Genomic DNA, 15,000 nt, shown 5'->3' on the forward strand with positions numbered 1-15,000 from the left:
ATATATATATATATATATATATATATATATATATATATATATATGTATATATATATATATATATATATATATATATATATATATATATATATATATATATATATATATATATATATATATATATATATATATATATATATATATATATATATATATATATATATATATATATATATATATATCAGTAACCGAATTAATTATTGTTTATTTCGAATTAATTATTGTTTATTTCGAGAAAACAACATACAGTACAGTGTGAGGTGTTAGCCTTCTTATAGTGTATATATGTCTTTTAAAATAAACCCACACACACACACACACACACACACACACACACACACACACACACACACACACACACACACACACACACACACACACACACACACACACACACATTGAAATTATAACTCGCTTAGTATAACACTATTTTCTGAACACAAGCATGTTCATGAGAGTGAGAGACAAACAGCATCTGTCGCAACTGAAACGTGCTAATGATCTATATGAAATAAGTGTACTGTGAAGAAAATGTCATCGTCCTTATTAACTTCGTAGCACACTGGTCACTGCCTCTGGAACTCATCAGTGACTTCACGCTCCTAAACTATGTCAGCGAAGAGTGCTGTGGTCGTAGCAAATGTCATAAGGCCGGGAGTGGTAGCAAAGGTCATAAGGCTGGGAGTGGGTTTTAAATGACGATAGAAATGTTAGTGAGTTAGAATGAAAAAAAAAAAAAAAACGGATGGTGAGTGGGTGGTAGAGGGAAGAGGTTGAAGGTTATATGAAGGTGAAAGGAATAAGTGTGAGAGAGACAGGTGGACGATAAAGTTGTGGAAGGAGAAGGAAGTGGTAAATGAAAGCAGAATAAGGAAGAGGCGAAGCTGATCTGACAGTAAGAAGTAAGTAAAGGAGGAGGACGTAAAAGGTGAAACGGCTGGTGGCGGTGAAGGAAGCCCTTTAGTTGGTCTAAGTTGATTTTACTAAGAAATTAAAGCAATACGAAATTCTTGTGCGTATAGGCTGCATATAAGAATTACAAAATAATCTTTGATCAACCTTTTTATTTTGAAACGAGACATATGAAATAAGATAAATGTGAGTTTTTGTCATGGTTCTGCGCAGCTTTGCTTTGTAATCTAATATGCAGGAAACAAAATGTTGAGTGCATTAAATGCGTGATTTGAGTAATTTATCGATTTGGGTTGCAAATTTGAGTGAGGTCATTCTGAAGACTGGATGGTTAATTTGTTTTTAAGGTTGTATGATTTTAAAGAATCTTTGGGCTTACTTTCATACTTTTGAGAAGACTCACATCAATCCATGTACTACGTGCTGTCCTCCAGACTCTCTCTCTCTCTCTCTCTCTCTCTCTCTCTCTCTCTCTCTCTCTCTCTCTCTCTCTCTCTCTCTCTCTCTCTCTCTCTCTCTCTATTTACATAAATCATGACATTAGACATAATCCAGAGTATAAATACATATAACTATAGATACAATAGTTATAATGTGATACAATGTCATGTTATATGAAGTCAAAAATTCTCGGTTAGGTGCCGGGAATTATCTTTGGCTCGCTACAGGTATGATAGGAACTATTAAGAGAGGAGTACAGTCATCAGTGCAAACACACCAGCCAGGCATTGACGGCATTTAAAAGTCTGGAGCGTAACAGCGTTGTGGACCTCTGTTCCACAGCTTAATGTATCTCTGCAACCCCCCCCCCCACTCCCTCTCTCTCTCTCTCTCTCTCTCTCTCTCTCTCTCTCTCTCTCTCTCTCTCTCTCTCTCTCTCTCTCTCTCTCTCTCTCTCTCTCTCTCTCTCTCGTGGCAACTGAACACTGGGCAAGTGGGTAGCGTGGCGAGGAGGCGGAACAGATAGGAGTGGCCCAAGATGGACGAGTTAGAGGGTAGCGGGTCGGCGGGACAAGGAGCAGCGGGAAGCGAGGGCACTACTTCCAACGCCAGTCATGAGGTACCATGGCGGAGAGCAATGAAGATGGGAGGCGATATGACAGTGTGACATTGTTGTGGGTAGCTGAGGGTGCTGCTCTAGGAATAATTGGACGGGGGCAGCAGGGTGGCGCGGCGACGAGGTTTAGGATAGTGTGGCGGGCGGATGTATCGTGACTTGTGCTGCACAAATGGCGGGAGGTGCGATGTAGAGAGAGCGGGAAACAAATTTTTAGATGGAAATAATCGTACAGACTCACCAAAAATTATCGTATTTTGAGAAAAAGTATCATAAATGTCCCCAGGTCGGACTGCCTTTCTGTCGACGACCCTAAGTGTCTTGACATCCCCCTCAACTTTTTCTTCATTAACTTCTGCAACATTCGCGGTCTTAAGATCTAATTTTCAATCAGTAGAACACCACCTCTCTTCTTCTGAACCTCATCTTCTTTTCCTCACTGAAACTCATGTGTCTGAAGCAACTGACAGTAGCTCATTTTCTATTCCCTCCTACTTTCTCTGTCCTCATTTTCGATCCAAAGCTGAATGCTGCGTTTATGTGCGCAATGACTTAATCTGTTCTCGTGCCCACGCTCTTGAATCTTTCGAGTTTTCCACCATCTGGCTACGACTACAGAGTCACTCTCAAACTAAATTTATCTGTGCTGTATACCTCTCACCTAACTCCTCTGACTATAAGAAATTCTTTGACTACTTAACTTCCAAAGTGGAGCACATTCTGACTCTCTTCCCTTTCGCATTCCTTTCGCATCTCTATTCTTGAAGACTTCTTTGGAATGACTACTGCTTCTGTGTCAGAGACCCGTCTTTGTGTGCTGAACGCATAACAGAGGTGATAGTGTCTGGCAGGGAGGTGTACATTCCTCACTCTTTTTCTCGACCTAAACCTTCCAAATCTTGGTCTAACACAGCTTGTTCTCGTGCTATACATGAAAGAGAGCTGGCTCACAAAAGGTACTTAAGCCTTCCATCACCAGAATCTCATGCTCTTGATATTTCTGCCCGGAAGCATGCCAAGTCTGTTCTCCAACTAGCCAAAAACTCCTTCATTAACAAAAAGTGTCAAAACCATTTAAGATCTAACTCCCCTCGTGATTTCTGGCATCTAGCCAAAAATATCTCAAATAACTTTGCTTCTTCTTCTTTCCCTCCTTTATTTCAACCAGATGGCACCACTGCTATCAAATCTATTTCTAAAGCTGAACTCTTCGCTCAAACCTTTGCTAAAAACTCTACCTTGGACGTTTCTGGGCTTGTTCCTCCCTCTCCTCCACCCTCTGACTACTTCATGTTACCCATTAAAATTCTTCGCAATGATGATTTTTATGCCCTTGCTGGCCCAAACCCTCGGAAGGCTTATGAACCTGATGGGGTCCCTCCTATTGTTCTCCAAATCTGTGCCTCCGTGCTTGCACCTTGCCTAGTCAAAACTCCTTTAGCTCTGTCTGTCAACATCTACCTTTCCGTCTTGCTGGAAGTTTGCCTACATTCAGCCTGTTCCTAATTAGGGTGACCGTTCTAATCCTTCAAACTATCGTCCTATTGATTTAATTTCCTGCCTATCTAAGGTTTTTGAATCTATCCTCAACAGGAAGATTCTTAAACATCTATCACTTCACAACCTTTTATCTGATCGCCAGTATGGGTTCCGTCAAGGCCGCTCTACTGGTGATCTTCTGGCATTCCTTACTGAGTCTTGGTCATCCTCTTTAAGAGATTTTGGTGAAACTTTTGCTGTTGCCTTGGATATATCAAAAGCTTTTGATAGAGTCTGATTTGTTTTGATTTCCAAACTACCCTCCTACGGCTTCTATCCTTCTCTCTGTAACTTCATCTCAAGTTTCCATTCTGACCGTTCTATTGCTGCTGTGGTAGACGGTCACTGTTCTTCTCCTAAATCTATTAACAGTGGTGTTCCTCAGGGTTCTGTCCTGTCATTCGCTCTCTTCCTATTATTCATTAATGATCTTCTAAACTAAACTTCTTGTCCTATCCACTCCTACGCTGATGATACCACCCTGCACTTTTCCACGTCTTTTCATAGACGTCCAACCCTTCAGGAAGTAAACATTTCACGCAGGGAAGCCACAGAACGCTTGCCTTCTGATATTTCTAAAATTTCTGATTGGGGCAGAGCAAACTTGGTATTGTTCAATCCCTCAACAACTCAATTCCTCCATCTATCAACTCGACACAACCTTCCAGACAACTATCCCCTCTTCTTCAATTGTCCCCCTCTTCTACAGTGAACATCCTCGGTCTGTCCTTTACTTATAATCTGAACTAAAAACTTCACATCTCATCTCTAGCTAAAACAGCTTCTATGAAGTTAGGTGTTCTGAGACGTCTCCGCCAGTTTTTCCCACCCCCCCAGGTGCTAACTCTGTACAAGGGCCTTATCCGTCCATGTATGGAGTATGCTTCACATGTATGGGGGGTTCCACTCATACTGCTCTTCTAGACATGGTGGAATAAAAAGCTTTTCGTCTCATCAACTCCTCTCCTCTAACTGACTGTCTTCAGCCTCTCTCTCATCGTCGCAATGTTGCATCTCTAGCTGTCTTCTACCGCTATTTTCATGCTAACTGCTCTTCTGATCTTGCTAACTGCATGCCTCCCTTCCTCCCGGCCTCGCTGCACAAGACTTTCTTCTTTCTCTCACCCCTATTCTGTCCACCTCTCTAACGCAAGAGTTAACCAGTATTCTCAATCATTCATCCATTTCTCTGGTAAACTCTGGAACTTCTTACTTGCTTCTGTATTTCCACCTTCCTATGACTTGAATTCCTTCAAGAGGGAGGTTTCAAGACACTTATCCTTCAATGTTTAACTACCGCTTTGGACCCTTTTATGGGACTGGCATTTCAGTGGGCATTTTTTTTTTTTATTGGATTTTTGTTGCCCTTGGTCAGTGTCCCTCCTACATAAGTTATAAAAAATAAATAAAATACACTGACATCAGTTCACTAAATATGAATGTAATGGATTGACCCGTCCATTTTGAGGCACTTCTGGAAACCAACAAAGAAAGATATTCTTAAAATGAAACATCAATAAAGTGTTGATTCACGTCCTAAAAATGCTACACGTAGGTATATTGTAAAACACAGCGCCAATAGTGCTAATAGTGTTCCGTTAAGTCGATCTTTCAATCAAAAAACGGTTCAGGAACTCGCATTCCTTTCTGATTGAAGAAAGCTTACGTAAAGTGACTAACCTTACCGACACACCAGCACCAACACTGATAAAGCAACCGAATAACGTAGCGTGGCTCACTGTAATGGCACGCGTCAATGGGCTTCTCTCTCCCTGTCCAGGACTTGTACGAGACAATGAAATATGGCCAAAACCCATACCTCACACCTGTAACACAAGTGACTCTCACCAATAGTTTAATAATTTTAGGAATAAATGTAGTTGTGATATATTATGGAGGGAAGTAAAACACACACACACACACATACACACACACACACACACACACACACACACACACACACACACACACACACAACGAATGAGAAAAAATACATATCCCGCCTATTTTTTTATATTTTTGTTTAAGATTGATAGAACAGAAAAATCAGACATCAAAATGGAAAAAAAAAATGTTCAAAGGACAAGCCTGGAAACACTGAGTAATATCACAGACTCCACAATATTCGCATCGTACTGGACGAGATGTAGTCTGATCATCTCATAAAAAGAGTTGAAGTTCTGTGTTTCTTATAATAACAGTATTTTTCATACCTGTAATGTTTTCCAATAATCTGTGCAAACATTTCAGGAAAAATAACAATGATTTCATAATGAATACATTTTAATCACAAACTTTTTCATTATCATAAATTATTGCATAGAAAGCGTAAATAATCATACAAAATTGCAGATTATCGTATTACACTATGTAACACGATTTTTTGGATTTTTTGTCTTTGACAAGCAAGTGTTATTTTCCAACTCTTTTCATTGCAAAACAATATAAAATGTCTATTGTTCCTGTCAAACTTTGCTTTTCTGGCTTTTAGAATGATTTTTTGCCCCAAACTAGCTAAACTTCACTATTTTTCCAAATGCTGTCACAGAGAACTTCTTTGCTCTTGTGTTGATGAATTGACCACATACGTAGCAGAATGCGTCTGGAGAATGACTGCAGCCTCTTTATGCCATTTCACCTCTTGTGATGTGTCTTCTCAGGCAACCAAAGCAGAACTGATTGATGGTCTGCAAGCCCCTAATGTTATATTGTCAAGCAATATTCTAGAACATTTTTAGTCTTCCTGGAATGAGTTCCAGAATGTTCTCAATCCTTCTAGAATATTCTTGATACTTCTACATATTTCTGTTGTATTCTAAAAGTTCTAGAATATTCTGGAAATGTTTACATTGAATAGAATGTTCTACAATGTTCTAGAAACTCCTAGTGTATGGTAGAGCATTATGGAAGATTTGAGAAGATTTCTGAAATGTAAGCAAATTCTTTTAAATATAAAAAATTTCTTGCTAGATTTGGTCAGTTCAAGAATGATCTTATAAGAATAAAAGGTCTTTAGAACTTTTTATATTCTTTCTTTTATTGTTTTAACTTATCTAATTATTTGCAACATTTCAAAAGCAATCAGATAAGCAATTGAGATTTTCCAAAGGTCTTTACTTGACATGAAAACCAATAGTAACCCATACTATAATGAAAATAAGGCAAAAATGTAAATTAAAAAACAATCAGATAAGCAACTGAGATTTTCCAAAGGTCTTTACTTGACATGAAAATCAATACTAACCCATACTATAATGAAAATAAGGCAAAAATGTAAATTTATTGTTCTAACCACAAAAGCAAAGTTTTAGGGTTAAAATACTCTTTTCTATTATGTGTGGATGGGAACAACTGGAAAATTAGGGTTTGGAGCCAAGGACAAGACAAAAGTGAAATTTTGTTACATAGTGTTATCGTACGTAACACGCCACTAGGTGACAGGCATCAAAAACAGAAAATTATTTTTGGAAATGGGTCAAGTTCCCTATCATTTTGCATAAACCACTTCATTTGTGAGTGAAGGATGTCTGCTAAAAAAAAAATAAATAAAAAGATTGTCGCCGTGTTAAGTATGCAGATCACTTCCCTTTTACCTATCAATTTCATTTTAAGTAATTCTTCCAAAGAAACTTTCCTTTCATTGAACAATATAATGTAAATAGAACAGTGAAATCAATCAAGGTTGGAGTAATTACACAAAATAATTACAAAAAATAATTTCAAGATTATGATTGTAATTATAATCACATTTCAAAGTAGCTATTACATTACAATAACAATTACTGCAAAACGAATGTAATTACAATTACCATTTCATTAATTAAATATAAATGTTTTTTTTGCTGAGAAAAAACTTTTTAGTTGTAATTTAATTTTTTTTTTTTACCAATTGTGGCAGAAAGAAAAAATTAAAGCTTCTTTCTTTTGCAACATTTTCATTTTATCATTTATTTATCGTCATTAACAGAAAAAAAAAATTATTGGGGCATTAGAATGTCGCCTTTTTTTATCACTACCAGCACCAGTAGCACAAGGTAACAAAAATTGCAAATTTGTTGAAGGGAACTTTGAGCTAAAGAAAGATTTTTTTAATTATTCCTAAAGAATTTATTTATTTTTTTTTTTTAAGAATTCACTATTGTAGTAGCAATGAACGAACAATTGAGCTGTGTTTTCAGTAGAATACTTTCCAGCAATGCTGAAAATACGTTCAGAAGATGCATATTTAGCAGTGCAAACAATAAGTAATTTTGCAAGGTTCTTTAGTGCATCTAAAGCTTGTAACACGTGCTTCCAGTGTGGCATTGGATCACTGGAAAATGACAAAATTTATTCCCCTACATATTGCTTCAACATAAGACTCGCTTAGGAAATTTCTTGTGATCCTTTCTTAATGTTGCAGTTTCGGTAAACACTGATATGAAAGTACAAAAACAACAAACCACTCTTAGGCGTACACGCTAGTATAATTAATCCACGTTGCCTGCAATTGATGAACAAAAAAATAAATAAAATATTGTTACAGGGCTGTCAATGCACTTGAAAATACCGTCAACAAAAAGATGTATAATTTACAACACTGTCAGCAACAATCATTGTTGTGTACAGTAGAAATGAAATCAGTGAACTTCACTGTAGGAAGGTTTTGGAGAGAGAGTGACAAGTTATCGTTAGTTACGTCGCATGGGGCATGAGTGACAGCTAAAGACTCGTCTGTGTCTCGTTTAATACACATAATTAAGTAATCTACAGGACAAGGTCAGTAACTGGACACTGTCAACAGGAAGTGGGACTTCAGTCTTATAATTTATAAGGAAGTCATCACTCATGGAGCTCGACCAGCACTGTTTCCCCTTTCAATTACAAACAAATTACAAACTACCACATCGTTTAGTTGATTACAGTTACTTACTATAATTGCATTATGAATTACAATTACAATAATAATAATATTTTGATTAATTATATATCGCTTAAAATACAATTAATACAATCATGGAATAAATCAGTGTTTTATTCACAATTTTATTACGTTCACCCGTGTCCTGTCTCTCAAGCATGAATATCAATTCCCAAATTTTTACGTCTTAGAGAGAGAGAGAGAGAGAGAGAGAGAGAGAGAGAGAGAGAGAGAGAGAGAGAGAGAGAGAGAGAGAGAGAGAAATATATATATATATATATATATATATAAATATATATATATATATATATATATATATATATATATATATATATATATATATATATATATATATATATATATATATATATATATATATATATATATATATATATATATATATATATATATATATATATATATATAATTAGAAACTTATCATTGATTAAAAAAATACATCTAAGGTTTCATATTCCATCCTAAACACACACACACACACACACACACACACACACACACACACACACACACACACACACACACACACACACACACACACACACACACACACACACACACACACACACACACACACACACACACACACACACACACACACACACACACAGGATATATATCAAGACACCCACCAACTACTGCATCGGTATCGCAGAGGAGGCAAGGAGAGATGTACTACATGGCATTCCACAGTTGCTCTCCACATAGTGTAAAAACATACACCAATGGAAGCAGAAATAGGCGCCGTTCTGTTTGAGACGAGACCTTTCACACTGAAAATATAAATTTATCGTCAAGAAATGGCTCATTATCCTGAGAGCTCCGTTTTCAATTATAGGAGCAAAACAATAGAGGAGAGAGAGAGAGAGAGAGAGAGAGAGAGAGAGAGAGAGAGAGAGAGAGAGAGAGAGAGAGAGAGAGAGAGAGAGAGAGAGAGAGAGAGAGAGGTAAAAAAAAAAATGAAAAGACATTTTTTAAAGTGAATGAAAATTGGTGCGGGTCGTGTGAGATTTAATTAAAGCTTCCACTTCGACTGCAGGAGAAGATTCTCAGGAAGGTAATTAAAAGCCACACAGGTGCTCCTTCTCCCAAGTATGGAGAAGCCCTTAGCTGGAGTGTTCGAAGAGAGGAATAAATGGAAGAAGGCTGAGGCACACTGTTCACAATTTTCTTATCTCTGAACAAGTGCCAACTCGACGCGTCAGATTTGTGGCTCATTGCTTCAAACATCTCCACAGAATAACCTGATTTTTTTTTTTTTTGTGCATGCGATGAACTGAAAGAAAATTAACAGACTTTAATTAGCTATTTACATTACTGGCTTAAATGAAATAGAGGACATTGAACTGGACAGATCAGGAGAATGAAAAGAAGTGAAAGATAAAAATAAATGCCGAAAAGCGAATAAGTTTTTAGTGTAGTTGATGATGAATTGAGAGATATATCAATAACCAAGGAAATAGTGCAACAGCCTGAAAAGTTTAAATCACTAGGATCAGGAAAAAAAAAAACATCTCAGAGTACTTAAAGAATGCAGAGATATTATAGTGAACCTGGTTAACATATTTAGGAAATTCTAAGATTCAGGAGAGGTGCCGGTAATGTGGAGGCAAGTGAATGTAGTGCACATCTTTAAAAAAAAAAAAGGAAATAAAACGCTAATCTCTAACTACCATTCAATCAGCCTAATCTCAATTGTATGTAAAATTGTGTAGTCTGCAATTGCGAGGAAAATTAGTGATCTTTCAGACAAGCATAGGTTGATAAAGGATCCACAGCATGGCTTTCGTAAAGAATTCACAGCATGGCTTCACGAAAGGGAAGTCATACCCCACGAACTTGTTGAGTTTACGAGGTACCAGATTATAGGGATAGTGACAGAATAATATACCTGGACTTAGTAGTTCGTTTGACAGTGTATTCCACCAAAGGCTCTTGAACCAGTTTAAGGGGCATGAGATAGACAGGAAATGTTAAGGTGCATAAGGTTATGGTTATGCAATAAGCTACAGTAAATTATGATTAATTATTCTAAATCCAAGTGGGACCAAGTAATTTGTCGGGTGCCACATGGATAAATTTTGGGACTGTTATTATCACTCACCCTACAGTCAGATAAGTTGAACTAATGGACAGATAGATGGCAAATGCATTAAGAAAAGTAAAGTATTTACCACAGGTAGAAGAAACCCACACAATAGGTACACAATAAAGAACGAAGCTATGGTAAGGTCAAGGAACGGAACGGATGTAGGAGTTTTAGATAGTTTTACTTCCCTCAGAGAAAACAATGTATAGAGAGTAGAGTCGTATAGAGAGCAAGTCGTGTATTAGGATTCATCTTTAGGAGTGTTAAAAGTATGTCCCGAAGTAATATTGAAGTTATATTTGCCACATGTAAACCTCATCTAGATTTTGCTGTACAATTCAGGTGCCATGTTATAGAAAGTATACAGGTATATGTGAATCAAAACATAAGAAAATGACCAAAAAGATACGGGGAATGATAAGTATTCCTCAAGAAAAAGATTGAAACATTTAGATTTATATTACTCAGGGAGAAGTAGGCTACGATGGAATCTGATAGAAGTGGTAAATGGAATATGACAAGGGTGACAAGCAAAATTCTTAGGGTAATCAAAATAAAATAATTAACAAATGGTTCAAATTTGATAAAGCTAGATTAAAAAAATTGGAACGGATGGTTATCAAGCAGAATGGTAGATAATGGAATACGACTCAGTTATATGGTGTTACTGCCGAGTCATTGCAGAACTTTAAAAGATCAGACAAATCTAACAAAAGAATGATGGATGGAAATAGGTAGATGTTTCATACTGGGACTGCCATGTGTAGGCCTCACGGCTTTGTGCAGTTTCCCTTATTATGTTATATTCTTATAAATATTATAAACAGACATATAAATATTATAAACAGACATATAAATATTATAAACAGAGAGAGAGAGAGAGAGAGAGAGAGAGAGAGAGAGAGAGAGAGAGAGAGAGAGAGAGAGAGAGAGAGAGAGAGAGAGAGAGAGAGAGAGAGAGAGAGAGAGAGAGAGAGAGAGAGAGAGAGAGAGAGAGAGATTGTAAGTCAAACAAAACAAACAGAAAATTACAAACGACGGTGTCAGTAAGGAAAAAGAGAGAAAAAAAAAATAAAATAGGACTAATCTGCATAAAATATCAAGAAGAACCAGTCTTGAGAAAAAAGACAGAGGCAAACTTCTGTTCGAAGTTTACGTACACAATATTTGAGTAACAAACACTTTATGTACCACTTATGCACATGTGGTCGCAATAAAGCTGAATTTATTATACATGTACATGAAAATGACCCGAAAATTAATCAGATTTCATAAATTCTCATAAGTTTGAGTGGTTGCGCCGTTACAGTATGTTAGGAATGTAGTACATTTGAAAAGATCAACAAGAACATCAAAAAAGGAAAAATCAATACGTAATAATCAAATGGTTGCTAAGTTTTGCGATCTTCCTTGTAAAATGACAGTTAATGAAAAAAGTCCGACACCAGAGGAACAAAGAAGAAAAAGGGAGATAATATATAATTATTTCTTAATGCTCAGTATTAAATACTGTTTAGCGAAATTTTTATCTGGATGTATTCTCAAGTGCTCTGAGTAATATAATTTAAGAGATAAGAGAATAAAAGCTGCAGGCTAATTATTTCATAACACCTGCAAACAATAAATCAGAAATTAATACACTAGAATAAGTTAAAATGTCCAGTAGTTATACATTTGGAGTTGTCAACTCATGTAGCTGACTATGGCATAGAAGATTTTGTACATTTAACGTCACATATCTGACAATGTTTTAAGAATACAATTAGACAAGAAAGCAAACACACACCCACACCCTTCCCTTCCCATCACACACACACACACACACACACACACACACACACACACACACACACACACACACACACACACACACACACACACACACACACACACACACACACACACACACACACACACACACACACACACACACACACTAGGAAAGAAGCATAGAAAAAAAAAACGAACGAGGAAACGAATAAGTTGTCTTTTGAATAGTAAAGGCAATAAATACAAGGAATACAATAAAAAAAAAGGGACCCAAAAAGATGCACAGCCAACATTTTTATCATGCAATACACAGAGGTTGGTGTGGGGATCCTTTGTTATTGCCATTGCGTTACATTATTTTATGGCAGTTGTACAGTATATATTTTTTCCTATGATTTGTAGCGCTGGTAAACCCTGTGAGATGAAGGGCACCTGGGTTATTTCTCTTCCCAAAAGCAATTTGACGACTTCTCCCACTTTTTACGCACGTTTCTCGTTTGTATTCTTCCTGCTGCACAACTCTGCACGCGTGATACTAATGAATTCTGTTAAGCGCCATAGATACCTTTACGTGCACACTTTCTGGCACCTTCCTTGTGTCCTCGAACAGATAAGACTTTAATTGCAGATTTCCATTATGGTCTCACTGACGAAGCTTTTGCTATATTTATCATCATTGCTATTATTATTATCAATATTATTATTATTATTATTATTATTATTATTATTATTATTATTATTATTATTATTATTATTATTATTGTTATTATTATTATAATCATTATTATTATTTTCATTATTATTATTATCATCGTCATCGTCATCATCATTATTCAAGCTATATATCAGTCTCAAAGAAATATTACAAGGATTATTATCTTATAAAAATAAATGAAAAAGAAAGAAAATAAAGGAATAAACATGATATAAAACAGAAAATAAGTTAGGTAGTAAAATAAGAGATAGTGTAATGTATCTATCTATCTATCTCTATCTCATCATTATTCAAGCTATATATCAGTCTCAAAGAAATATTACAAGGATTATTATCTTATAAAAATAAATGAAAAAGAAAGAAAATAAAGGAATAAACATGATATAAAACAGAAAATAAGTTAGGTAGTAAAATAAGAGATAGTGTAATATATCTATCTATCTATCTATCTATCTATCTATCTATATATATATATATATATATATATATATATATATATATATATATATATATATATATATATATATATATATATATATATATATATATATATATATATATATATATATATATATATATATATATATATATATATATATATATATATATATATATATATATATATATATATATATATATATATATATATATATATATATATATATATATATATATATATATATATATATATATATATATATATATATATATATATATATATATATATATATATATATATATATATATATATATATATATATATATATATATATATATATATATATATATATATATATATATATATATATATATATATATATATATATATATATATATATATATATATATATATATATATATATATATATATATATATATATATATATATATATATATATATATATATATATATATATATATATATATATATATATATATATATATATATATATATATATATATATATATATATATATATATATATATATATATATATATATATATATATATATATATATATATATATATATATATATATATATATATATATATATATATATATATATATATATATATATATATATATATATATATATATATATATATATATATATATATATATATATATATATATATATATATATATATATATATATATATATATATATATATATATATATATATATATATATATATATATATATATATATATATATATATATATATATATATATATATATATATATATATATATATATATATATATATATATATATATATATATATATATATATATATATATATATATATATATATATATATATATATATATATATATATATATATATATATATATATATATATATATATATATATATATATATATATATATATATATATATATATATATATATATATATATATATATATATATATATATATATATATATATATATATATATATATATATATATATATATATATATATATATATATATATATATATATATATATATATATATATATATATATATATATATATATATATATATATATATATATATATATATATATATATATATATATATATATATATATATATATAGTAAAATTTGCAAACTTTGTGGCAATATCATCAGGACAAGTACTCATCGTTTAGTAACGAAAGAAGTAAAACAAGGTGAAAACCGAGTACGATATCTAATGCATTCAGAAGCTCTAAAGTAAGCATTTCACTGCATTTTGCTTGTGTTACATTAATTTTACAGAACATTTAGAGTTAATGTGATTAATTTTCTCCCAGCTTTGGATTTAAGAAGATATAGTTAACATTTTCATCAGAGAAGGTTAAGAAGAACGGAGCGCGCCACCTTCCCTGTGCGCGTGAAAGCAAGTCGAGATTCCATGTCGGCATTTTCACTCAGGGAATGAGACTTTCTTGCCGGGGACACTGGAGCTCTGCTTTAAAAGCTATTTTGAATACAGCTTCTGTATGAGTC

The sequence above is a fragment of the Scylla paramamosain genome, chromosome 14 (genome assembly GCF_035594125.1).
Source record: "Scylla paramamosain isolate STU-SP2022 chromosome 14, ASM3559412v1, whole genome shotgun sequence".
Classification (NCBI taxonomy): domain Eukaryota; kingdom Metazoa; phylum Arthropoda; class Malacostraca; order Decapoda; family Portunidae; genus Scylla; species Scylla paramamosain.